The sequence below is a fragment of the Malaya genurostris genome, chromosome 3, assembly GCF_030247185.1.
Source record: "Malaya genurostris strain Urasoe2022 chromosome 3, Malgen_1.1, whole genome shotgun sequence".
In the NCBI taxonomy this organism is placed as follows: Eukaryota; Metazoa; Arthropoda; class Insecta; order Diptera; family Culicidae; genus Malaya; species Malaya genurostris.
In genome coordinates this window covers 298,298,703-298,324,171 of record NC_080572.1, presented here as the reverse complement: position 1 = coordinate 298,324,171, position 25,469 = coordinate 298,298,703, and the positions used below count along the sequence as shown (strand labels likewise).

The 25,469-nt window shown below is 38.1% G+C and overlaps 1 protein-coding gene across 9 annotated transcripts in view; it reads left to right on the top strand.

Annotated features, from left to right (window-relative positions):
- The window catches only part of LOC131438996 (uncharacterized), a 515,523-nt gene that overhangs the window by 241,539 nt on the left and 248,515 nt on the right, over positions 1 to 25,469 (top strand). The window lies entirely within an intron of this gene.

Genomic DNA, 25,469 nt, shown 5'->3' with positions numbered 1-25,469 from the left:
GATTTGCCACAATGGTTATTTGATTAATATTTAACACGCTCTATTTGGTAATATTAGAATCCGAAACAGTTTTATTTATATATAAATATCAATGATATAATTAAACTAATATCACGGATACCAAAAAAATACTTGTTGATGATACTTTAAAGAAGAAAAAATAAATTTTTTTATTTAACATATTGAGAAAACTTGACAACCTTGCGATACAAAATGAGATGAAAACCAAGCGCAATCAAGTGAATTACGTGCAAATTTTCATCTCATATTTTTCATTGCTTTTATTGCTTATCATGTAATTTCAGAGGTATTTAATCGTTGAATAAATAAGTGGAAAGTGAACATTACTAACTATAAAGTCATCCAACATTGAAAAGCCGTCTAATTATGTGAAATAGTGATCATGTTTTGAGACGAATCGATTAGTAAATATTCAGAAACATGATGAATTGTAAAACTTCAGATGAAAGTGGTTCCAAAATCAAAAAGTGAGTTTATTTTGAATGAAAAAAGCGATCGTTGAAGGTTTTTTTTAACAATTTTATCAATTGGAAAGTTCGGCAAACCCTAGAATAAATGTTTTAAAACGTTCCACAGTTTTGTTCAGGTACGTTTGAAGATATGATTAATGTTCAAAGAAGTACTGCGTATTGAATCTACTTTAGAGAATGTTGCTCAAACTGAAGAAACTTTTGCTACAGTCACTCGTTCCGGAAAAAATTCAAAACGAAAAGCCACTGATTTACCAAGCAATGACAATACAACGAATCTTACTGACAATAGTGGACTGTTGAGATCCGGCAAGAGACGTAAAACGGTTTTTCTAAAAACCGATAAAGCTAACACCAAGACTAGCCACAGTTCAGAATCAACAAGCAGCCTGCCTAGTACTGAAGTAGCATGCAATGAAACTATCATGAAAATGAAGCAAACTGTTCTGTTTAAGCCGAAGAAAACCCAGCCGATTGAAGCAACAAAACAGATAATTCGCGAAAAATTCGACCCAGTTACCTTTTCTGTGAAAGAAGTACAATACCGCAATACCGGAGAAGTTTCAGTACGTTGTGACTCGAATGAGCGTGCACTAAAACTGATAGATAGTGCCAAAACTTTGTTGCACGAGAACTACGACATCGAACTGCTGAGACCACTACGACCAAGATTAAAAATTGTCGGCATTACAGACGAATTATCAGAGGAGGAAATCGTTGAAAAAATCAAACTGCAAAATAATTTACCTGAGACAAGTTATTTGAAAGTTATCAGAGTGCTGAACAAACAAACCCGGAACAATAGTGGATTAACAGTAATAGCGGAAACCGATGCTCTATCGTTTTACCAATTGACAAAATTACAACGAATCAACATCGGCTGGGAGCGGTGTAAAGTTTTTGAAGTTGTTGACGTCATGCGCTGCTATAAATGCTCCGAATATGGACATAAGGTGGCAACATGCGTGAAACAGCTGTGTTGCCCAAAATGCGCGGAGGCTCACGAAGCTAACGAATGTGTTTCTGATATTGCCAAATGCATTAATTGTCACAACCAGAATGAGAATTTGAATGCTTTAAACACCGAGAAACTTGATATCAGTCATCACTCTTGGAGTTCACAGTGTCCCCTTTACAAAAAGCGACTAGAAAAAGCCAAACTTAGAATTGATTACACTATCTAGCAATCAATGTATGGTGCCCTTCCGGATGAGGATGTTCAAACGATATCGAATGAGTCAGTTGAATCTCCTGCTCTGTCAGGTAAACACATAACAAGTATATGTCCTTCCGAGGCTTCGATAGATACTACGCACGCTCAAAGTGGACTACACTTCCAGCTCTCTGCTGCTGTTGCCGGTTCGACCAATGATCGTGAACTCCATGAGTTTAACCTGCCAGCCACTCAGGGAACCAATAATAAGGATGTAAACCTCGCTCTTCAATCTCCTGATTCGTTCATCAGTCAAATTCAAGATACTGCTACTGAGCACAGTTTCTCAGGTAAATTTACTACACGTATATGTTCAGTCATAGCTGGGTCAGAAAACTACACTGCCTTAAATAGCCCCCCTTGCGTTCCAGACTTACACTCTAATATGGATACCGGCGAGCTGACTTTGTACTATCAGAATGTAGGCGGCATCAACACATCCATTGCAGAATATTCACATGCCTGCTGCGACGACGCATTTGATATTTATGCTTTTACCGAAACTTGGTTAAATAATGACACACGATCTAGTCAATTATTCAGTTCTAACTACAATGTATACCGTCAGGATCGTTCGAGCTCTAATAGTTCTAAACGTCGCGGTGGGGGTGTCTTACTCGCCGTTCGCTCGTGCTATAAAAGCCGTTTAATTGTTCCTCCTGAATCATCGGGTGTCGAACACGTATGGGTTGCAATCAGTTTACGCACCTGTACACTCTTCATCTGCGTCATCTACATTCCGCCTGACCGTACCAATGACACTCAATTTATAAATGAACACTTGCAATCCATGTCTTGGATCGTCTCTCAAATGCTAACAACCGATAACATCGTGATTTTAGGCGACTTCAATTTCAGTGGAATACTATGGCAATCCCATTCATCTCGCTACCTGTTCCCCGATGTTAGTCGTTCATCTATTGGAGCGTTGGCTACTCAGCTGTTGGACGAGTATAGCACAGCCGGTTTAGTACAAAAGAATGGATGTACTAATGATAACGATCGAATTCTGGATCTTTGTTTCTGCAGCAATGAAATTGCAAATACTTTTTCAGTTCAGAAAGCTCTTATTCCCCTAGTCAAAAGCAGTACTCATCATCCTCCGCTTTACATCAACTTTCTCTGCAGCCAACCTGTCACATATAATGAAGTTACAGAAGCAATATCATACAACTTCCGTAAATCTGATTTTATATCAATGAATCATTTTTTTGAAAGCATTGATTGGAACAATGTACTTCTCCATTGTGACTCTCACCAAGCTGCTGAAAAACTGAGCCATGTATTGCTTTATGCCATCGACCAATTCGTTCCAAAAATTACAAACTCCCATCCCCAGCCTAAATGGGCCTGCAAGCGACTCAAACGATTGAAAACTGCAAAAAAATCCGCTCTGAAAAAATATTCGAAATACCGAACCGATTACCTTCAATCTCGATATTTAGCTTTAAATAACTCATACAAACGGCTTAACAGAAAATTATTCGCAGCTTACCAGAAGAAGGTACAAGACAATCTGAAAAATAATCCTAAAGCTTTTTGGAAGTATGTCAACGAGCAGAGAAAGGAAAGTGGACTTCCGAGTTCGATGGTCTACGGTGATGTCGAAGCAACTACGACTGAGAGTATTTGTAACCTTTTCCGTGAACACTTTGGCAGTGTATTCAGTAACGATAACCTTGACTACGAAGCAATCGAAAATGCTGCTAATAACGTACCTTACTATCCATCGGTGGGTTTTCCAGCCAGTGTTTCATTTGACGATGTTATTGAAGCGTGTAAAAATCTCAAATACTCTTCGAATCCAGGTCCTGACGGTATTCCATCAATAGTACTAAAAAAATGTGCTTATAGCATTGCAGCTCCACTAGCCTATGTGTTCAATTGTTCGCTGTCTTCTGGCGAATTCCCTAACATTTGGAAAAAGTCAATATTATTTCCTGTGCACAAGAAAGGCGACAAGCATATCATCTCGAACTATCGTGGTATTGCATCATTGAGTGCAGCTTCCAAGTTGTTTGAGTTGATCGTCATGAACTTCATGTTTCGCTGCAGCTCACATTACATCTCTGCCGATCAACATGGATTTGTTCCTAGGCGCTCAACGAATACAAATTTAGTACGTTATACTTCATTTATCATCCGTGAAATGGAAAAAGGTCATCAAATAGACGCTATTTATACTGATTTATCAGCTGCATTTGACAAGATTAATCATAGAATTGCATTAGCAAAACTTGAGCGCATCGGTTTCCACGGAAGGTTCCTTGACTGGATAAAGTCGTACCTTATTGGCCGCAAAATGTCGGTAAAAATCGGAGACATCACTTCTCAATCCTTTGCTATCACATCTGGCGTACCACAAGGAAGTCACCTAGGACCTCTTCTGTTTCTAATTTACATTAATGACGTCAATCTCTCGTTGAAATGCTCTAAGCTCTCATACGCAGACGACTTCAAATTATTCTTCAACGTGTCCTGCCAAAACGATGCTAAGTTTCTTCAGGAACAACTTGATATTTTCGGAAACTGGTGTCAGGTCAACAGAATGGTACTGAACGCATCAAAATGTTCCATAATAAGCTTCAACCGTAAACGAAATCCAATAATGTTCAACTATTCGCTTCTCGGTGTTGATCTACATAGAGTAAGCTGCATCAAAGATCTTGGTGTCATACTTGATAGCAAATTAACTTTTTGTGAGCATATATCGTACATCGTCTCAAAGGCATCCAAGCAACTCGGTTTTATCTTCCGAATGCCGAAGTCGTTCAAAAACATCCACTGCTTAAAAGCATTATATATTGCCCTGGTTCGCTCTGTACTTGAGTTCTCGGCAGTAGTCTGGTCACCTTATTACCGTAATGGAGTACAACGAATCGAAGCTGTGCAGCATAAATTTGTCCGATTTGCTCTACGTCAGCTGCCTTGGAGAGACCCTTATAATCTTCCTAGATATGAACACAGATGTAACTTAATTGGACTTGAGCTACTTAGCGATCGACGCAACGTCTCTAAAGCAATGTTTATCTCCGACTTGATACTTGGTCATATAGACTGTCCTGATCTTCTTGAACAAATGGATATAAACATCCGACGCAGAACTCTCCGGAGCAACTCTTTCCTCGTCATCCAGTTTTCTAGAACAAATTACGCGAAGAATGAACCCCTGTCTAGTATGGCTCGCATATTTAATCGATGTTATACAATATTTGATTTTAATCTATCTCGTGTCACTCTCAAACGTTTATTTATTGCTTTTTTTAAAACTTGACCTATTATTGAATGTATTTAAGAACCTTCGTATGTAATTTAATTTTGCTTAAGTGTAATGTAGTTAATGTTTGAATGTAAAGTATAGCTCGTATTAGTTTTAAGTAAAATTGTATCATTTGGATTTTGTATTATCTGTTGGTACTAAAAGATGAGGAGGTTTTGCGCCCTTTTGAGTAAGTACTAATAGTTGGTCAACTCAAGAGGGTTTTTCCCTGCTCCAATAAATAAATAAATAAATAAATAAATAGATATGCGGTGAAGGAATGAGATGGAATTTGGAGCTGAGATGAAATAGGGAGCCCTAACCCTAAAATGACTCAAATATCAGCAGAATAGAAGCAGCAAAACAAGCTAACAGGAGATCTTTTTTTAGGTACAGAAAAATCTTCAAAAAATGAAGATTCCCAGAGCAATCCTTGGAATACTTTCCATACCAGTCATGTTATTAGAGGAGCATAAAAAGCAATCGTTTCATTATCGATAAGGAAAAGAGGACTAGCTAGTATTATACAGTATTGTACACCACAACTAATTCGTTCGAAGTGTGCCAAGTTCCGAAGTGTAATGTTTTATCACGACAACGCTTGGCCACATGTTGCAACATCAGTCAAAAAGTTTTTGGATGATAATATACGGGAAGCAGATTCACCGCCGCCAAACAGACTGGTTTTGGAGTAATTCAACTCTCAAATGCTTCGAATATCAAATTAGAAATATCCTTCCAAGATGTGTCTTTCATTTGTTTAATTGCGCATTATCTTAAAACTAATTAGAGTTGCTTAATTAGACTGCATGAGGAACCACTAATTTTCAAATTTAGTGCAGCCATTTGAGCATGTGCAGACTTTTCTTCAATCTATTCAGCTGTTTTTATATAAGATTTTCGATTTTTGCCTTTCTCATATAGAAAGGTTATGCAATCACTGTGAAAATCGACTTTTGAACCGAGGCTCGGAGGGCCGAGTGTTATATACCATTCGACTTAGTTCTCGAAGATGGCTGAACCAATTTTCACAAACTTAGATTCAAATGAAAGGTCTTGTGGTCCCATACAAAATTCCGGAATATTATTTGAATCCGACTTCCGGTTCCGGAATTATGAGGTAAAATGTACAAAAAATTGTGAAAATAAGTGCACTAACTTTTCTCAGAGATGGCTGAACCGATTTTCATAAACTTAGGTTCAAATGAAAGGTCCAGTTATTCCATACGTAATTCCTGAATTTCATCTGGATCCGAATTCCGGATCCGGAAATATAAGGTGCAGTGTGTTAAAAATTGTATACCATCACTGAAAAAGTCTTTAGACAGTCTTCATGGTATATTTCAAACTTTTTCAAAACAAAAAAAACACTGTTTTAAACCATCTAGTGGTGCGAGTTTGGTAGTTTTTCTTGCCATTTAAATAGTCCTTCACTCACGAATTAGCAACAGCAGTTAGGAACCTAGAATAATAATAAAATAATAAAATAATGAAATGACATTGTAAGAAAAACCGTTTTGAGGCAGTGGTGATACAATATACAATATCACAAACAGGACAAAATTCCGCTCATTTAAATGAAAATAATTTACGCATTTCCTAGATTATAGACACAGGCTTCCATTCAGGATCGTCTTCCGCATCCAGAATAGAAGTCCATCAAAAGAAATAATTCATTTTATCTAGACTTCTGAATGATCCGCCACATGTAAATTTTGAGTCAACACACGAACCTTACGGGGTTAACAGAAATGCGAGAAAAAATCGACTTTTTAACCGAGGCCCGGAGGGCCGAATGTCATATACCATTCGATTCAGCTCGACGAACCGAGCAAATGTCTGTGTGTGTAACAAAAATATGCACTCACTTTTCTCAGAGATGGCTGAACCGATTTTCACAAACTAAGAATCAAATAAAAGGTATTATTCAAAATCATTCCTTTCGTGACCGTCGTATCGATCGGATGGTAGTTTGCATTAGAGCAGCTGTGCGTTAATCCATTCTAATCCGTTTCAAGGTCATTTAATATCAGATCTTTTGTTCGTGAGCTTGTGCAGTAGATCAATACAGTATAAACAATAAATACCGTTAGACAGTGCCGGGTGCTATTGTGTTAAAACAATAAGATCAGTGAACCGACGTTCAGTGTGGTGCCGTGAACCGCTGCTGTGTACATATTAATTCTCGGAGGTCGTAACTAACGCTTGGCCTCAGCGGCCGAGTTGCTACGGATCATTAGCTAAGTATAATATATTTTTCCCTTCGTGTCCCTTTATCGTCTTATATTTTGACTCCCCCTATAATTTGCGCGGAACCTCAACCGCGCTATGGCAAGTCCATTAAATTCTACCCTGCCCCCCGAAGATAAAATGGAAACAGATTCTAAATCTGCTCCAAATAGTAAGACTCACCGGGTTAAACAGTATCCCGAAGAGCCTTCACCCTCGGCCGGCCTTTATGTGGTTTATTTTCGGACCAAAGAGAAGAATAAACCGCTTAATATTTTGAAAATATCTAAAGACTTGGAGTCGAAATATGCAACATTGAAATCTATTTCAAAAATTCGTCCCGATAAGCTCAGGGTCTCGTTGACCAGTCTGAAACATGCTAATGAGATCGCTCGAAACGATCACTTTACGCGGGACTACCGCGTTTACATACCAGCTCGCGAAGTCGAGATAGACGGAGTGATCACGGATCCAAGTCTGACATGCGAGGACATTCTCAAACATGGGGTCGGATGTTTTAAAGATCCCTTGCTTAAGAATGTCAAGATACTGGACTGCAAACGTTTGCATTCAGTATCGATCGCCGCGGATGGGACAAAGTCTTATCCCCACTCGGACTCGTATCGGGTGACCTTCTCCGGCTCGGCTTTGCCGAAATTCGTTCTCCTGGCCAGGGTTCGTCTACCTGTACGACTTTTCGTACCACGGGTAATGAATTGCACTAGTTGTCAACAACTAGGACACACAGCTTCCCATTGTGGAAATCGGCCCCGCTGCTCGAAGTGTGGAGAGAGTCATGCGGATGGCGTTTGCGATAGAGACATTGAAAAGTGTCTTTACTGTGGGGCGGCCCCGCATGACCTCACAGCATGTTCTGCGTATAAATTGCGTGGAGATCATTTGAAACGATCTCTCAAGCAACGATCAAACCGCTCGTTCGCAGAAATGCTGAAAATCGCCACACCACCTGAACAGAACCCCTACACCTGTTTGTCTACGGACGATTGCGACTCTGACGATCCTCAAGAAGGTACATCTTCAACTGTCCCTCGTAGTTTTAGGAAGAGGAAAAATATATCATCTCCTAAACTCCCTAGAAAGGGTTCGAAGATATCTCTTGAAGGCCCTCCAAAAGTAACAGCAGAAGGAAGTGTTGGTAAAAAAAACGAAAAGAAGAAGCCAAAAGCTCCTAGTTCCGGAGACTTGAAATCGGAGAAAGAATATCCAACACTTCCGGGGACACCCAAAACCCCGAAAGTCCCCAAGGAACCAGAAAACACATCAAGTGCTGGACTTGTAAAATTCAGCGACATTGTGGACTTTATATTTTCCGTCTTCAACATTTCTGACCCCCTAAAAGGTATTTTGATGACTTTCCTGCCAAAAGTTAAAATGTTTTTGATGCAGCTGACTGCAAAATGGCCCCTCCTCTCAGCAATCGTTTCCTTCGATGGCTAATTTTTCGAACGAGGTCAAGGATTCGATCACTGTTTTACAGTGGAACTGTAGAAGTATCATCCCGAAAATAGATCCTTTTAAATACTTAGTAAATAATCTGAAATGTGACGCATTTGCATTGTGCGAAACTTGGTTAACTTCTGATGTATCACTAAACTTCCACGATTTTAACATTATTCGCCTGGATCGAGATAATCCCTACGGAGGAGTACTTTTGGGGATCAAAAAGTGCTATTCCTTCTTTCGAATTAACCTCCCCTCGATATCAGGTATTGAAGTTGTCGCATGTCATGTCACAATTAAAGGCAAGGACCTTTGTATTGCTTCCATCTATATTCCCCCTAGAGCCTCAGTTGGGTACCACTGGCTCAGCAGTATCATGCAACTTCTTCCCACACCGACGTTAGTTTTAGGAGACTTTAACTCTCACGGTACGGGATGGGGTTGTCTTCATGATGATAACAGATCAGCTATGATCCATGATATTTGCGACAACTTCAATATGACAATCTTGAATACGGGAGAAATGACACGAATTCCCGCACCACCAGCAAGACCAAGTGCGCTGGACTTATCCCTCTGCTCGACATCGCTACGGTTGGATTGCACGTGGAAGGTAATCCCTGATCCCCACGGTAGCGATCATCTGCCTATCGTAATTTCAATCGCCAGCGGATTAAGACCATCGGAAACAATCAATGTTTTGTATGACCTCACACGAAATATTGATTGGAAATGCTACGCAATATCGATATCTGAGAAACTAGAAACAACACAAGAACTTCCTCCGGAGGAAGAGTATACGTTTATGGCTGGCTTGATTCTCGACACTGCGATTCAAGCTCAGACGAAACGTATACCCGGCGCGAATACTAACATTCGTCCTCCCAACCCGTGGTGGGACAAAGAGTGCTCATCACTGAACGCGAAAAGATCTTTAGCATTCAAAAAGTTCAGAAAATATGGAACACCTGATAATTATAGAAATTACGCAGCGCTAGATAAGCAAATGAAGAACTTAGTTAAAGCAAAGAAACTAGGTTACTGGCGACGGTTTGTTGACGGATTAACAAAAGAAACATCGATGAGCACTCTTTGGAACACAGCCCGACGAATGCGCAACCAAAACACAACGAACGAAAGCGAGGAATATTCTAACCGCTGGATATTCGATTTCGCTAAAAAAGTATGTCCTGATTCTGTTCCGGAACAGAAGATATCCCGCGCCGCGACTTCGAATACAAACGAAACACCGTTTTCGATGGTAGAGTTCTCACTTGCGCTCTTGTCGTGTAACAATAAGGCCCCGGGGTTAGACAGAATTAAATTCAACTTGTTGAAAAATCTTCCTGACTCTGCCAAAAGGCGCTTGCTGAATTTGTTTAACAAGTTCCTCGAGGGTAATATTGTTCCACACGACTGGAGACAAGTGAGAGTTATCGCCATTCAAAAACCTGGGAAACCAGCCTCCGATCACAATTCGTATCGGCCGATTGCTATGCTTTCCTGTATCCGGAAGTTGTTCGAAAAAATGATTCTCTTCCGTCTAGACAATTGGGTCGAGACTAATGGTTTACTTTCAGATACACAATTCGGCTTCCGCAGGGGTAAAGGAACGAACGATTGTCTTGCGTTGCTCTCAACCGAAATTCAAATGGCATTTGCTCGTAAAGAACAAATGGCATCAGTATTTCTAGATATCAAGGGGGCTTTTGATTCAGTTTCTATAAATATCCTATCTAAGAAGCTGCACCAGCATGGTCTTTCGCCGGTTTTGAACACCTTTTTACATAATCTATTGTCCGAGAAACACATGTATTTTGCACATGGTGATTTGTCGACAATACGATTCAGTTACATGGGTCTTCCTCAGGGCTCATGCTTAAGCCCCCTTTTATACAACTTTTACGTAAACAACATTGATAAATGTATCAACACATCTTGCACGCTAAGACAACTTGCCGACGACAGCGTTGTGTCCATTATAGGACCCAAAGCTGCCGATCTCCAAGGACCATTACAAGATACCCTCGACAACTTGTCCACATGGGCTCTTCAAATGGGTATCGAGTTCTCTACGGAGAAAACTGAGCTGGTCGTATTTTCAAGAAAGCGAGAACCAGCACAATTACAGCTTCAACTAGGGGGTGAAACCATAGCTCAGGCCTTCACATTCAAATATCTCGGGGTCTGGTTCGACTCCAAAGGCACCTGGGGATGTCACATTAGGTATCTGAAACAAAAATGCCAGCAGAGAATCAACTTTCTTCGTACAATAACCGGATCATGGTGGGGTGCAAACCCAGGAGACCTGATTAGGCTGTACCAAACAACGATATTATCCGTAATGGAATATGGGTGTTTCTGTTTCCGATCCGCCGCGAACACCCATTTCATTAAACTGGAAAGAATTCAGTATCGTTGTTTGCGTATTGCCCTAGGTTGCATGCAGTCGACTCATACGATGAGTCTCGAAGTGCTCGCGGGCGTCTTACCGTTGAAAAACCGATTCTGGGATCTCTCATATCGATTGCTAATCCGATGCGATATCTTGAATCCGATGGTGATTGAAAACTTCGAAAGGCTTGTCGAACTCAATTCTCAGACCCGTTTTATGTCCTTGTATTTTGATTACATGGCTCAGAATATTAATCCTTCTTCGTTTGTTTCCAACCGTGCTCATTTCTTGGATACTACTAATTCTACTGTGTTTTTCGACACATCCATGAGAGAAATAATTCGTGGAATTCCGGATCACGTGCGCCCTCAAGTGGCCCCAAATATTTTTTATAATAAATTTAGAACAGTCAACTGTGAAAAGATGTTTTACACTGACGGATCAAACATCAACAGGTCCACAGGCTTCGGAATCTTCAATCAGAACATCACCGCTTCGTACAAACTCAGTGATCCGGCTTCAGTTTACGTCGCAGAATTAGCTGCTATTCAGTACACCCTCGAGATCATTGAAACCTTGCCCAAAGACCATTACTTCATTGTCACGGACAGTCTAAGTTCAATAGAAGCTCTCCGCGCAGTGAAGCCAGGAAAGTATCCCCCATATTTCCTGGGGAAAATACGGGAACACTTGCGAACTTTATCTGAACGGTCTTATTTAATATCGTTAGTCTGGGTCCCTTCGCATTGTTCCATTCCGGGCAATGAAAAGGCAGACTCATTGGCTAAGGTGGGCGCATTAGAAGGTGATATTTATGAAAGACCAATCTGCTTCAATGAATTTTTCAGTATCTCTCGTCAGAAAACTCTCGAAAGTTGGCAAACTTCATGGAGCAATGGCGAACTGGGACGATGGCTGCATTCCATTATCCCTAGGGTATCGACGAAACCTTGGTTCAGGGGGATGAACGTGAGTCGTGACTTCATTCGTGTGATGTCTCGGCTCATGTCAAACCATTACACCTTCAACGCGCATCTCCGGCGTATTGGAATCGTGGAGAGCGGTCTCTGCGCTTGTGGTGACGGTTATCAGGACATCGAGCATGTCGTATGGACGTGTACGGAGTATCGTGACGCCAGGTCTTTATTAAAGGACTCCCTAAGGGCCCGAGGTAGACCACCTGAAGTTCCGGTCCGAGATGTGTTGGCTAGTCGGGATATCTCTTATATGCTTCTTATATACCAGTACCTCAAACACATTAATATCCAAGTGTAATCTGTTATACCTCGCTCAGAAAGTATAATCTCCACCTACAGGTTCGACACTAACATCCGCTCGATTCTCTCGATCACCGTCCCTGTCCACCATCTTCATTGTAACTAACAAGATCTTTTTTTGTCACTAACTTTTCGTTCCCCCCTTCCATGTCTCTTCACCATCTCGATGGCAACTAATTAGATCTCTGTAGTTTTCAGACATTTTGTTTCCATACCCCCTATTTACCTCGGTTTTCACAATATTTACTTTTTTTACTTTTTTTATTTTCTCATCTCTTCGTAACATCACCATCACCGCCTACGGTCCTACGCTCCAGACGATGACCAGCATGCGGGCCACCCGCCGGGCCTTCGTAGCCTGGGGGTGTTTCCCGCGGACCCACACGGACCGAAGGATGCGGCCAACATGGACATTTGCAAACGCCATATGGGAGACCCTCATGCAATATCCAATTCTCCGGCATTACATAATGATACTATTCTAGTTTTAATATAGTCGTAATTAAGATTAGTAAATACCCTTGGCATCTTAGAGCTTAAGCAGTGTGCCTTAAAATTGTATTATAATATTGAATAAAAAAAAAAAAAAAGGTATTATGGTCTAATAGCCTGCTATTGAATTTCATTCCGATCCGACTTCCGGTTCCGGAGATATAGACTGATATATACCAAAAAAATGAAAAAAATATGCACTCACTTTTTTTCAGAGATGGCTGGCCCGATTTTCACAAACTAAGATTCAGATAAAAGATATTGTGGTCCCATAGTTTGCTATTGAATTTCGTTTGAATGTGACTTCCGGTTCCGGAGTTATATGGTAATATGTGAAAATTTGAGAAAAAGTTTACACTCAATTATCTCTGAAACAACTCTACCGATTTGCGCAAGATTCAAATGAAAGGTCTTAAAATATCCTAAAAATTTGTAGAACATTTTTTCTGGATCCGACTTCCGGTTCCGGAACTAGAGCGTGATTAGTGGAAAACTCCCAATTTCATTAGTATTTTTCCACGAACGATGGTTAAAAACAGGTACAAATCTCCTAAAACTGTCAGATAAATTCTTCTAGATTGCAAAGCTTGTTAGTTTGTGGGCATGAAAACTTAATTCGGCACTACTGGTCCCCTCTTTTCCTGTTCCGAGAACACCGAAAGTGGAGAAGAAAAACCCCTAAAACTAAATTCACTTCGATTTCTCTGCGATGCTTGAACCGATTTTCACAAATCTTGATTTGAATTAAGGTTCATACTGTCTTTAAAGCTACTGTAAAATTTCATCCAGAACCGACTACCGGTTTCGCAGTTACAGGGCGATGAGTGTCAAAGTTTTCAAATCGCCATATAACAGAGTGACAATATGTACAACACCGAAAGAAGAAGAAAACACAAAACGAACGAGGCGTGCTTTGTTCTATTTCGTACACGCTATAAAAAAAACGAAACTGCTACGGATCTCTGCTACTCGTGTGTGATATTGGTAGAAGATGGTACTGCGATTGATAAATTTTTTTAGCTATTTTATGATAAGTGTGACCGAAAGAATAGAAGAATGTCAATGAATTGAAAATATTTGAAAAAAATATGCAATTTACACAGCCGGTAGTGCAGTAACACTGTGCTGGTTGTGAAGTGATGTCAATAATAATTGTAATAATAATAATAATAATAATAATAATAATAATAATAATAATAATAATAATAATAATAATAATAATAATAATAATAATAATAATAATAATAATAATAATAATAATAATAATAATAATAATAATAATCCTACTACATGTTTTATGCTACTGATTCATGCTGTTTAGCTTGACTTACATATGCAGAAGTAACAGAAACGCAGGTTCGTTTCGTTTGTTAGATTTCGTTTAATTGGTTTAATCGAAATAGAGCATGAGATAGTAAGTATAGTTTTAACTACGTTCAGAACTGTTCCAATTTGTTGGTAGCAAATGAACCAACTTCGGCTATTCCCTTCATCTGAATCCAGTCTCGGAAGAATTGGTGATTAAAAACTGCAAAAAGGATCTCACTCACTTTCCTCCAAGATGGCCAAATCGATTTTCACAAACTTAAAGGTACAAAAGAAAAGTCTTACAGTTTCATACGGAATTCCTTATTTTGTTGTGGATACTACTTTCGGTTCCGGAACTGCAGGGTAAACAGGATTTGTAGAGTTTGTGAGATTAGGTGATGTGATGTGATGTGATGTGAAGTGAAGCCACCATCAGTTCAAGGACTTGCCAGTGGATGCGGGTAGACTTACAGTAGCCCCGATATGACTCATCAATTCACCTTCTTACTATAGCTGTTACCGAAAAGCGAACAAAAAGGGTTGGGCGGATATGTAAGTAGAGTCACTTACTCGTATTCCGCGGGAATAAAAGATGCTCTTCCAACCATAATATCCAGTGCATGGATGAAGCATATCGCTATACATGCTTGAACCCGCCTGATGGTTTGTTTGAGAAGGGCGCGTCAGACTCATTTCAAACCTTCAGAAGGAAACAAGTTTCCTTCAAGTGACTTGGGCTGGCTATCCACAATCCCTCGTCCAGTCATCAATTCGTTCGATGCCCTGATGCTCCCTCCCTTTTACGCCCCCGTGCAAAATGTTTTATATTGATAAATACAATGAAACATAGTGTAATGAAATTAATATAACATAAAATGATATAATAGATTACAAAATAGTATAATATAACATGATATAATATAAAATATTTTAATTTAATATAATATAATACAATGTTATATAATATAATATAATATATTATAAAACAATATATAAAACAACAGTTAATGTAGAGTGTCAGTTATGCTCTTCTATCTTCGCAATACTGCAGGAAGTAGAATATTTCTCTTCTAATAACAATAATATCCACATCTATAAAAATAATATATGTTATTATTATTGATGACAAATTAATAATAATAACAATAAATAATATAATGAAAATAATAATAAAAAACAAAATAATATAGTACAATGAAATATATAATAAATAACAGAATCAATAAAATGATATGTTGCGATATGCTATGATATTATATTACTTGAATTTATATGTCATTTCTCATCCTCTCATTCTGCCATCAACGCATTCCCTCGACCAATTGTCACCACAGACACACGTGTAGGCATGAAACAGGAACCATTGAGGACCAAGCTCACCTTGTGACGACCTTGATAGTTAGTTAAAAGATTACTTTAAAAATGATAACTTATAAGGAAAACAAATTTATATTTTGCGCAGAGGTACGTAGTACTACTCATAATAAACCCTATAATATAATATAATATAATATAATATAATATAATACAACATAATGCAATACAATATAACATAATATAATAGAATACAATATAATATAATATAATATAATAAAATATAATATAATATAATACAATATAATATGATATAATGCAGTGCAGTATAATACCATACAACATAGTATATCATAACATGAAATAGTGTAAGACGATAATATATGAAACAATATGCTATGATACAATATAACAGTTAATGTCGCATTGTAAGTTACGCTCTTCTAATAATAATAATAATAATAATAATAGATGATGTAATAACCAACAGAATTATATGTTGTAATATACTATGATAAACATTGCACTTTAGGATGGGCTTCAACCTACAAGTCATTTCGCACCCTCTCATTCTGCTACTAACGCAGAAGGCGATAGCACCCAGTCGACGCCGTTCTATTGACCAAATGTCATCATAGACGCTCGGGGAGGCATGAGATAGGGACTTGTGAGGACTTAGTTATCTCACCATTTGACGACCTTGTAGAGTTTGTGAGATTAGGTCCGAACAAATTTTCCTATTTCTATTCAATAAACAGTTGTTTTTGCGAATTTCACGGTTATATTTATGATGTAATGAGTAATATGAGAAAGGCATCATAACACCACTAGGTGGATTAAAAAAGGTTTTCTTTACTTTCAGGTTGTATCAGTCGATTAAAATTTGTATGTGTACAAACAATATAAAATAAAGGCTTTGAATTACTGGGCAGCATAGCTTTCACGGCTGCTCAATTCTAGTTGCCTTAGTAACCGTAGAACATGCATCGCTTGCTATGTACGATTGGTTGTTTTGCTGTTCAGTGAATTTTATGGAGACAAGATGGGCTTCCAGAGAATTTGTTCCAGTTTGGTGTGACAATTCAATGCTGGTCTACAGTTTATTTGATTGATACAGTTTCTAAGATTAGGATCTAATTTTACTTGTAGTATGATGATGAATATTTTTTTTATTGCAATCAATTCTATTACGAATGCGGTAGCATACCTTGAAATGTCAAAATAGAGATCGATAGTGTTGAATCATTAGTTCGACATGACTTCTATTGTCACTTTAGAAGCGTTCCCTAACAACTAATAAATGCAATACTTAGACGCAAAGCAACGCCACTGAAAAAAAAGTTCACCGGAACTAGCGTCCCCAAACGGCCCTGCGTCGTTTATTTTTCATTCGGGGATCCTCCGTGACAGGTGACTATATGTGTGTGTGTGTGAAGTGTTACGTTCGCCATTAGGGCCACAGCAAAAAGTTTCACCTCGTTACTATTGTATTTAAATCACCCCCCCAACCAAACCCTTTTGGTGGCATCACGCGGCGTTTCATTTCGGATCATTCATGGTTGTGCGCGATCGTTTCTTAGATCGCGGATCGCCACGGTTGCTGAACAGGTAGCGAGTCGAGGTACCGTTCGCCAGTTGTTTTGCGATCGTGCGATTAATGATTGATTATTAGCAATGATTGAATGGAAAATTGCAACCAGTGCCACCGGGAAAATTTATGCCAAATCGTTGAGCTCGACGTTGCGGATCGGTGTGTGATGAATAAACAATTTCTACACGAGTTTCGCATGACGCCGTTAGATCTATCTTCGGGACCCTTGAAAGAAAATGCATTCCTTATCGGCATTCAAACAATCGAAAGCGCTGCGGTAATTGTGAAGCTAATTCACACCATCGATTACCGCACGGCCAACCGCTAACTGCTTATTGAGGTGTTCGTCTTTGCCCTCTTAATTTCGCGAAAATACCGCCCATAACCGATTCGAATAACTATCGGAATTCGCGCAGGGGCATTTCCCGAGCCCTGCACACAATCCTTCACAAACGCAACCGACACAAAACGAGTTGTTGATCGACGGAACTTGAAAATTGAAGAAACAAGCAAACCACCAAACAAATCACTATTTTCATCTGGAAAATGAAGTGCCTCGCCTACAGTGGCGTAATTTTCGCGAATTACCCGTGAAGTTTGGATTGGCCGATTGGAAAGGGGGGAGTGGGGAGTGGGTAGATTAACCGGCAAACATCGACATGTAGCATCGAGGATTAGTTTCACGTGTCCGCCCGTCTGCCCACCACCGACGACGACGACGACGAGTCCGAGCTTTGGGTCAAACCACGCTCATTCACCTCAGCAATGCATGAGCAATCAGTCTGCGTTTCGTTTCCGACTCCCGAGTGAACCCTCGCGAGTTCAGCACAGTCGGAATGGAATGCCGGGTGTGAACGATTTTGAAGCCGGGAGAAATCCGACCATTAGCCACGTGATAATCGAGTTTGGAATTGTGGTTTGCGATGCACTTCGACCAGAACCTGAACCGATGATTAGATGCTAATTGGAGGTGTCCGAAAGGGGTTAAAATTCAAGGTTTGAATTAACGGGCAACTCCCCTTGATTGCATGATTTATGCATGTCATTAGAAAAGCATTGGAAGAGGCTTTGGCCTTTGGATAGATTGAGCTAAGGTTACGAAAATGGACTGGTTTCAATGAATCCGAAGAAATGGAACCGATTTCATAAGCCTGATTGTCTTATGTTCGAATCCCATTTGGGAGGATCCTCAGAAAATTAGATTCGATTCGAGGCACATGACATGTTTTGTTGCTTTCGGGAGGTTTTACAGCTACAAAATGGCGGAATCGTAGTTTTGACTTTAAAAACCCATCAAAAATTCAAAAAATTAAAAAAGAAAATCAAACAAAAATCCTCGTCCTCGAAAACATTTACTACAACTATTCTGCTTTGATTTGTTCACCTCGAATTAGTCTCCGCTGAGATACAGTGGACCCCGCAAATCATGATTTCTAAGGAGCGTCCTCAAAATTACTCCTTCACTGCTTTATTTTCCAACATTTTTACACAATAAAAATACTGAATTTTACTCGAATGATACTTTTTACTATGCCGAACAGTTGAACTAATTTTTTTTTGGATCGTGGAGCTCTAAAAAAGAGTCGCATAAATAGTGTTATTTTTCATTCGGTAGACGCCGTCCTAACGCCTACTGCGCTCAATCACTGAAAATATCGCTGGTTTCTATGGGTACGGTTTTGTCTGTGATGCTTCGTGCGACGATTCGTTCAACTCAAGCCGTTCAAAACTTTGCGCACATTTTTTGGACTACTTTTCAACTTATTTTAGCTTTGGAATTTAGTTTCAGAACTCAGATTCATAATTTTGTTCCAGGATAGAGGTTCAAATGTTAAAACTGATACTCTGGAACTAAATCCTAATTCTAGATTCTGGAACTAGATTTTTGGAATTGGTTTTTTGACTAGATTTTGGAACTGAATTTAGTGCCTTAATTTAAGTTCGAAATTCGTATCCGGAATTCTCATTCTTGAACAAAATTCAGCATTCTATAACAAAATTCAAGAATTTAGTCTTCTAATTCAGTTTCAGTCTTACTTCAGTATTCCGGACGTGAAGCATTGAAAGTTTGTCAAATTCACATAATCAATCAACTAATACGAACGATTAATATTGATATTAGGAAGTGTGAAAGAGTTTGTTCATCAGTTTTGCTCGTACTCACGCCCTTCCAGTTACGACTCTGACATTATCCACCCACCTTTTAGAAGTAAGTTTACTGATAAAATAACAAAAGTTTTTTCCCAGCCAAAGTACACATGTTATTGAAATGTATCTATATTAAGGATACGGTATGGGTGAAATTACACGGAAAGACCGAAATTAGCATTTTGGCGAAAAAATTAGTTGATTTTCTGATTTTAGTTAGTTATTTTTTGAGACAACTAAAAAAATCTTACTTTTGCTAATTTAGATTTTTTAATTCTAATTTTCTTAATAATAATAAAATATTTGTTGAAATGGCTATTTTTTTAGTTGAATTCACCAATTAAACGTGCTGTCATTTCTTAGCTAAGGCACGCTTCATATCCATTCAACTAATTTTTTAGTTGAGTTAGAGAAATAAAACGTTGTTTTCAACCAACATAAATGGTTGAATTGGTTTCTGCAATTAGCAGCTATATGGCGCTCGTTAACACCATAACGACTACTAGCCACTAGATGGCACACTACTACCGAAAAAAATTTCAGTCGCGGTTATCTTTTCTATATTTGCAGGTATAAATACGATGTTGTATTGGAGAAAAAGACATAAGCGAAACATAAACTTCTTTTTGAAAATTTTACTTCTAAATCGCTGTTTTCTTCATTCGACTTCGCGAAATCGACTCTCTCACTGAAAACTTTGAGCACTCGGCAAACAAAAACCGAATACAAGTAGTACACCGGACGGCGTAGCCCGGAATGAGAAGATACAAAAAAAACATCATTTGACGTGTACAATTAGAGTGCAACATTCGAAACTCACTTCACTGTTTCGCGTTAAAACATTATTACCCACAATCGCTTTAACTGCGCACAAATTCTGAATAAATACACTTTCCACTAACAGTTTACGTCATTTTTACATATCGGTTTAGAAAATTATATAGGGATATATCGTAACACATGCGAAAAACATCTAAACAATTTACGAGCAGTTTCAACAAGACGGTCCCTTTTAGCTTTTTAATGGTTTGTTTTGCTTTGACACTGCTGTCCTTCAGTAATGACGGTGATAGATAAATAGAATCAAAGTTTCTGATTTTAATAACGAAATTAGTTGTCAATGAGAATTTCGTGTTGGATTGAAATATTGCTGGTTTGTGTCCAGAATATTCGCCAACTAAACACTTTCTCTAAAAATAAGAGTTTTTTTCAGCACAGTAAATTCTAAATTTTAACTAATTTTATAGTTATTTTGGAAATTTTGTTGTTAAAATCAACTAATTCAAAAACAGTAATACGAATTAGGCGCAGAGCTAATTTCGGTCGTTCCGTGTATAATTCCAGTTCTCTGATACCTATTTTAATCCGTCTAATGGGGTCTAACGACGTCTTCCTCACATCATTCGTATTTTCATAAATATTACCGAGAAATTCTTCTTTGATTTTTTTGTTTCGGTTATAGTGGTTTTAACCTCAAGGTCATTCGCCTCTTCGAGCCAGAAAAACTTTCTGACCCTATGTGCCGGGTTAGGAATCGAACCCAAGCGGGCTGCGTGAAAGGCATCGGCTTACCCATCACACTATACCCGTCCCCATTCTTTGAATCTTGAATAAAAACAAGAATATCAAATTTTTGCACTTTTCGACTTAAGGTTTCCGGTTTTGAGCAATTTTCGATATGATTCAGATCAGAGATGTCTATCTCCTCTGTGTGACGAAGAGCAAGCAAAATTTCTCCCCTCGCACTGACAACTTCAACGAGAGCTCTTCTCTTTCACATTTGTACACCACTGTTGTGTAAAGTGTGCACACATCATGAGTGCGTTTGTTTATTTCCTTTTACCTCTTCCACTGAATCGCACCAAAGTGCTAGAGCATTAGCTAATAAATTCTCTGAGGTGGATGCAGATACTTTCACAGAGGTGTACACGCCGGTGAGCACTCTGCTGTATGGTTTTCGTAGATGAAGCGTGGACACGCAAAATCAGCAAAATAAAACAATTTGTCGTGAAATTTTCGGTTTTCCTTGCAAATTTTTCATAGCAAGGCCAGATCTACTCTCTATTAATTGAAGTTCACAGAAGTGTTCGCTCACCATCACGCGCCAGTGATCACTTGGGTGTATTTAGGCGAAAGCACGTGAGAGCGATTCGTGCGAAGAGAATGTTATTCTCTCGAACCATCTTCTTTCAACACAAGCACGCATTCAAAGTCTGTCTGTCTGGACACTGAGAAAAAGTGCGCTTTCCTCTTTGTGCGGTGCTTCGTTTTTTTCATCCTCGGTGTGGCAACAATCTGACTCTAGCGTGTATCACTCTGGTGAAATGCCATTTCTGATCCAGATGTTGTTTCAGATAAAATTTGTGGGGATCATTTTATCACTTCCCAAGAGATTTTGTCTATTCTGAGCATATTATCAAAAAGGGAGTAACACTCCCATTCCTTTTTCTAAGGGAAATGCCTCCCTTGGCAATCAAAAATCCGTGTTATTTTGAAAACTTTACGAAAAGAAAAATGTACGTTTTCTGAAAATAGCACGAATTTTTCACAGTGTTTTGGTTTTCTAATTTGTCATTAATAAACAATAATCAATTAGTTATGAGAATTGATTAAAGTTTTGGGAAATAACTAAAAATGTTTGTTCGGAAAAATATGCTTGTGAAAACAGAATTGTATGCAAGAATTTCTGTAATTCCAGTAATTATTGCTGTAAACAGCTTGAGACTATCTAGATTAAAACAAACTTGTAGTAGGTAATGTTAGAGACTGCTATCACTTTAAAAATGCAAGTAAAATCTCATTCCACGAGTAAAATCATTTCTGAACAAATCACGTTTGATGAACGGCACACAAAAGAAATCTATTACTTGTTTGTGTGTCCCTCTCTACAGCGCTAACGTTCCGGCACCGATTCGCGGCACCCATACTGAAGTTGGATGTTGTATGTATTAGTGACGGCACTTATTCTTATTGAAAATCGATTTAAAAAATACAAATTTATGTATATGAGGGAATCCAATTGAGACACTGAAAGTGGTTTGGAACCAAATGATTTGGCCGTAATTGCGGATTATAACACAATCATTTGTGGCTCTTAGAACTGTCGATATGTATATGTATTCTCTCCGTTGTGTTCATATTTTGATGTATTTTCCGCCACTTGTTTGAAGCGAAAGCCACACTGCGAACGAAGCGAAAGATGAACATTGTACCTATAGTATCATGAAAAATGCAATTATTTTGAATTTTTGGTAAGATTCGACATAAATGTATGTTTGTTTACCTTTCATAAAATAAATAGGTATAGAATTCGCTTGAGCTTAAGAAAAAAAGTGTGGATAAGCAAGTCAGTGTTATTCGTATTCACGTCATTCAGTTATGTCTTTGACATTACCCACCCGTCTTTTGTTACTTTGGAGTAGTATCACAGCTACAGAATGACGGTTTTTTTGCAGTTTTGAGTACGTGACAACGCAAGTCATGATGTCAAATACGCATCCTTCACCGACTTATTTCGCAATATTTTTCCACGAAAAAATTGAAAAAAGTTGTTCGAATGATGCTTTGTATTATGCAAAACATTTGAATTTATTTTGTGGGACGAAAGCTCTTTGCAAAATTGAATTATATGTAGTTATAATTTGTTGTGCCTCCCATGGTCTTCTATTGAATTTCATCTCGATCCGACTTCGGGTGCCGGAGATACAAGGTGATATGCACCAATAAAATGAAAAAATATACACTCACTTTTTTCAGAGTTGGCTACACCGATTTTCACAAACTAAGATTCAAACGAAAGGTCTTGAAATTATTTAAATTTTTTTAGAGCATTTTATCCGGATTTGACTTCCGGTTTCGGAACTAGAGTGCGATAAGTGAAAAAAATTTCAATTCAATGAGTTTTTTTTTTAAATATTGGCTAACACAAGTACAAATCCCATAAAACTGACTGATAAATTCTTATATTTTACAGAATTTATTAGTTTGTGGGCATTCGGCACTAATAGTTTCTCATTTCCTGTTCCGGAAACACCGAAGGTAATGAAGAAAAACTCCGAAAGTAGGACTCACTTAGATTTCTCAGCGATGCTAGTATCGATTTTCAGAAACCTTCATTTAAATTAAAGCTCATATTGTTTCAAAAGTTACTGTGAAATTTCATTCGGACCTGACTTCCAGTTCCGCAATTAAAGGGCGAAGTTCAAAGTTTTCAAATCGCTATACAGAATGACAATACAAAACCAGTTACAACTTTCCGGTATTTGTCAACTAGCTGAAGTTGAGGATATTTGAGTTAATTGGTATCATTATCAAAGAGCTGGACAACTCCACTTCTCTGCAGTAGTAACAGCTTGCTTTATCAGGGGAAAACATTACAAGTGTTAGAAAAAAATCGTGTAAATTACGGTTGTTTTAATGCAAGATTCCTGCCGTTTGGTATATTTTACGATTCATAACATGTAACTTTTATGTGCCTGCAAAGAATACAGCGTATGTTTGCCAAAGAGTCAAGGAACTCTTGTTAAATTCAATCATTTAATGATTTACGTTTTCAGGAAAAAAGATTTTACGTCTCCTGTAAATTTCATCATATTTCGCTGAGTTTAATGTATGAAAGAATGTGCTTTTTTAAACATTCTTGCTTGTACATGCAGGAATTTAAAGTCTTACTTGGCACAAACATAGGAGTTTCTGCCTGTAGTTACAAATACCTTGTCAAATCATAAGTTTTCTTACAAATTTATCGACAAAAACGTATTTGAACATGGTTTCTGGCATTACATGGAGTAATGGTTTTTAGGAAAAATCTTTCCCTAGGAAGCTACCCAAATTCTATTTGTTAGAACTTCACTATACATGCTCCGTGAACTTCTTTTGGCTCTAGTGACTTCCTTTTCCAGTGGCCTGTTAGGTTACTTACTGTCCAGAATAAAGCGAAATTCTTCTCACAGACGAATCCAGAGGTTTGGCTGGCATTGAAGTTTTTAACGAAATCTTAATCCGACAATCCGAATAGTGCAAAACCGACACATAGAAATACGGAATATTGTCGGTGGTTGAGTGCACTGCCGTTCTACGCCCGATTGTCCCATATTCTCAAATAGACAACTGAAAGAAATTTCTGTTCGGAGGAAAATGATAATACACGGAACGACCGAAATCAGCATTTTCGCGAAAAATTTAGTTGATTTGCTGATTTTAGTTAGTTATTTTTTGAGACAACTAAAAAAATCTTACTTTTGCTGAATTAGATTTTTTATTCTCATTCCCTTAATAATAATAAAATATTTGTTGAAATGACTATTTTTTTTAGTTGAATTCACAAATTAAACGTACTGTCATTTCTTAGCTAAGGCACACTTCATATCCAGTCAACTAATTTTTTAGTTGAATTAAAGAAATATAATGTTGTTTTCAACCAATATGAATGGTTGAATTGACTTATGCAATCTGCAGCTATATGGCGCCCTGTCACCGAAACGGTAACACCTTAATGACTACTAGCCACTAGATGGCACACTACTGCCGAAAAAAATTCAGACGCGGTTGTCTTTTCTATATTGGCAGGTATAAATACGATGTTGTGTTGGAGAAAAAGACATAAACGAAACGTAAACATCTTTTTGAATTTTTTTTCTTCTAAATCACTGTTTTCTTCATTCTCACTGAAAACTTTGAGCACTCGGAAAATAAAAACCGAATACAAATAGTATACCGGACGGCGCAGCTCGGAAGGTTTGAAGATACAAAAAAAACTTCATCACAATTAGAGTGAAACATTCGAAATTCACTTCACTGTTCCGCGTAAAAACATTATTACGCACAATCGCTTCAAGTGCGCACAAATTCTGAATAAATACGATTTCCACTAACAGTTTACGACATTTTTACATATCGGTTTAGAAATTTAAATAAAGATATATCGAACACATGCGAAAAACATCAAAACAATGTTCAAGCAGTTTCAATAAGACTGTCCTTTTTAGCTTTTTAATGGATTGTTTTGCTTTGACACTTCTCATGAGTTCTTGGCTAATAAACTTGTTAATAATACCCATTTCAGTTTCAGTTTTTTTGTGCTGTCCTTCAGTAATGATGGTGATAGATAAATAGAAACAAATTTTCTGATTTTAATAACAAAATTAGTTGTCAATGAGAATTTCGTGTTGGATTGAAATATTGCTGGTTTGAGTCCAGGATATTCACCAACTAAACACATTCTCTAAAACTAAGAGTTTTTTCAGCAAAGTAAATTCTCAATTTTAACTAATTTTATAGTTATTTTGGAAA